This window comes from Coenobita brevimanus, chromosome 52, assembly GCF_032717465.1.
Source record: "Coenobita brevimanus isolate Jiangsu-jjx chromosome 52, ASM3271746v2, whole genome shotgun sequence".
Classification (NCBI taxonomy): domain Eukaryota; kingdom Metazoa; phylum Arthropoda; class Malacostraca; order Decapoda; family Coenobitidae; genus Coenobita; species Coenobita brevimanus.
In genome coordinates this window covers 10,283,956-10,287,494 of record NC_137005.1, presented here as the reverse complement: position 1 = coordinate 10,287,494, position 3,539 = coordinate 10,283,956, and positions in this window count along the sequence as shown.

Here is a 3,539-nt window from a genome sequence, read left to right as displayed (position 1 = left end):
TAGACCCAAGAGCACCAGCATTGTCAACAGCTTGTATCATAGTGGAATTGCTGTACCGTGTAAATATGTAGTTATAATTCGTCCACATCCACGTCATCCGATAGAGTACACGCATTATTTCTTTTAAGTAATTTCTTGGGGGGTGGGGGTACAGACAATCTTCCCCCCCTTCCCCCCGTAGTTCACACAACGCATGACGTCAGAACGCATGCCCTGATCAAGGAAGGGTGTAAATCACAATCTTTATGCAAATATGTGAACGGTACAGTCATGAGAGCCAACCTGAAAGCCATTATGGTCAAAGCCCCATCCTGTCACCGACCATGACTACCAAAATTTCAGTCAGTTATCGAGAAGGTGAATAAATCGGATAATGTCGGGGCAAATGATCATGTTAGCGCTAACCCATTCAGCCAGGAAACGTCGTTCATTTTATTCTTGCAACAGCCTGATAATTTTATTCAGCTTAGGGTACACTTTTCAAATTGAAGGAGTCAGATGCAGTGCTAATAAAGTCTTTACTACGAGAGGCTGCTCGTATCCTAAAAGCAGACTTTCCTGATCTACCAGATGACCCGCCGACATGTCGTAAAAATACCCCCGCTAATACCAATACACCAGTCCTGTATGAGACAGCCCGAGCATGTATTCAATATGGATGGTGGGTGTTAGCGCCGAAGTGGTGACATGTGGAGGTGTAGGAGGACTACTGGGCCTTGAGATAGGCAACTGCCCCCAAGAAATAGGCCCTGAGCCTTTGCCCAGAGTCGGACACATAAAAAAAAAAAAAAAAAAAAAAAAAAGCTGAATAAAATGGCTTGATAACAATAAGAATAAAATAAGAATGATGTCACTCTTGTTCAGGGGTATAAACGAATCTTTACCTAACCAAGGATTACGTAAACACATTTCGTACAGAAATAACAATGATTAGATGGACGTGTAGTTCTTACTTAAATGCTAGGCCTGGGTTTGGGGGGGAGGCTAGGTTTACTACTGACGAATTAAGAGGAGGGATGGGGCTAAAGTGTATTGTTGCGATTAGGAGGGATACATTGAGATGGTTAAGACATGTGGAGAAGATGGAGGATGACAACTGAGTGAGGAGAGAGAGGTGTGAACGTCAGAGGTAGGGCTGCGAGAGGCAGACAGGAAAAGGCCTGGGACGAGGTCATAGTGTGTGACTTTAGGGATAAGGGAGTGAATAGGGAGGCTGCAAAAGATTGTGCAGTGTGGAGAGCCGCCATTATGTGATCAAGGCCGACGACGCATGCAAGCATGTTAGATCCTTTATAAAGATACCGGAACGATATGAACGATTCGATACAGGTAAGGTTCAGGGATCACCATTTTATATAATTTATCCCCTGCCACTTTTGCCTTCCATCTCTGCAGTATCCCCGGCCATCCTATCGCGTTGACGAATAGGGGAATTTGAAGGAGGAACACGAACAACAACAATCTACCCTCCTCCTCCCTGCCTGACTTACCTCATGCCCCTCACCCCCCCATCTCTCTCTCTCTCTCTCTCTCTCTCTCTCTCTCTCTCTCTCTCTCTCTCTCTCTCTCTCTCTCTCTCTCTCTCTCTTGCCTATCTGTATCTCCACACTCCGACACGTCAGTTAAATATGACCCACCACCTGTTTAGTGGCTGTGTGTGTGTGTGTGTGTGTGTGTGTGTGTGTGTGTGTGTGTGTGTGTGTGTGTGTGTGTGTGTGTGTATCAGTATGTGCGTGAACCTGTGTGTGTGTGCATCATTGTGTGCGTGTATCTATGCTCGTATCTGAGTGTGCGTGTATCAGTGCCTATTAGTGCCTGTGTGTATCAGTGCCTGTGTGTATCAGTGCCTGTGTGTATCAGTGCCTGTGTGTATCAGTGCCTGTAAGTGCCTGTGTGTATCAGTGTGTGCGTATATTAGTGTGCGAGCGTGCTCTGATCAGTGCTGGTATCAGTGTTTGCGTGAATGAATACGTGCGTGCATTAGTGTGTGCCTGCTCCGTGTGCGCGCGTTTAGTGCGTACATGCCGCAGCGTGTGCGTGCATCGGTGTGTGAGTGCATCAGTGTGTACGTACTATGTGTACGTAGTGAAATTGTGTGTGTTCAGTGTGTACTTAGTCAAACTGTGCTTGTTCAGTGTGTACGTGTTCAGTGTGTACGTGTTCAGTGTGTACGTGTTTATTGTGTGCGTGTTCAGTGTGTACGTGTTCAGTGTGTACGTGTTCAGTGTGTACGTGTTCAGTGTGTGCGTGTTTATTGTGTGCGTGTTCAGTGTGTACGTGTTCAGTGTGTACGTGTTCAGTGTGTACGTGTTCAGTGTGTGCGTGTTTATTGTGTGCGTGTTCAATGTGTGCGTGTTCAATGTGTGCGTGTTCAGTGTGTGTGTGCGTGTGTGCGTGTTCAGTGTGTGTGCGTGTGTGCGTGTTCAGTGTGTGTGTGTGTGTGTGTGTGTGTGTGTGTGTGTGTGTGTGTGTGTGTGTGTGTGTGTGTGTGTGTGTGTGTGTGTGTGTGTGTGTGTGTGTGTGTGTGTGTGTGTGTGTGTTCAGTGTGTGTGTTCAGTGTGTGTGTGTTCAGTGTGTGTGTGTGTGTGTGTGTGTGTGTGTGTGTGTGTGTGTGTGTGTGTGTGTGTGTGTGTGTGTGTGTGTGTGTGTGTGTGTGTGTGTGTGTGTGTGTTTATTGTGTGCGTGTTCAGTGCGCGCGTACTCAGTGTGTGCGTATTCAATGTGTGCGTGTTAGTGTGCGTTCTCAGCGTGTGCGTACTTGTGTGCGTGCTCTGTGTGCGTATTTACTGTGTGCGAATACCAGCGTGTAACTCAAACTGTACGCATGTTTTTATGAGTGAAGGAATGAAAAAATTTAATGATGATTGTGATGATGATGACTGAGGAGTCTGGCACTAGATAGTAGCAGTAGATAGATGATGATGATGATGATGATGATAATTGAGGCGTCTGACAGTAGCAGTAGATAGATGATGATGATGATGATGATTTTTCTAGTTCTTTTAAATCCGGAAACTATTATTTTATCAAGGAGGATTCTGTACTCTACTCCTTTCACCTTAACTTGGCCCAAATTTTCGTCCATTTCCAGCTTTTCACGTGTCTCAGTTGCATCTTTGAAACAGCACTTTTTCGTGACTAGCATAATATTCTACTGTTACAACTCAGCATTCGAGATAAAGAGATTGCAATTTAGGCCAAGTTAGAGTAAAATGTGCATAGTGAAGGGGATGGGACGGAGGGATGGAGTAGAGAGGTATACGAGAGGGGAGGGTGTACGTTGGGGGGAGGGCAGCAAAATGGCAGTGAACAGGGCGACATGGAGGCGATTTGTTTGTGGCCACCCCTTACAGGTTTATGGCGTCTGGCTATAGATAACTAGACAATTAGGGCTATAAATATAGGTGACGATACACGATTATTAAAATTACATCCATTTCCCTTATTTTCTACAATTTCATTGGCCTACAACGCTGCCTGGCTGACCGTAAGATATCTCCGTGTCCTAATTTAGTCACCTTAATGGCAAAAACAGCAAA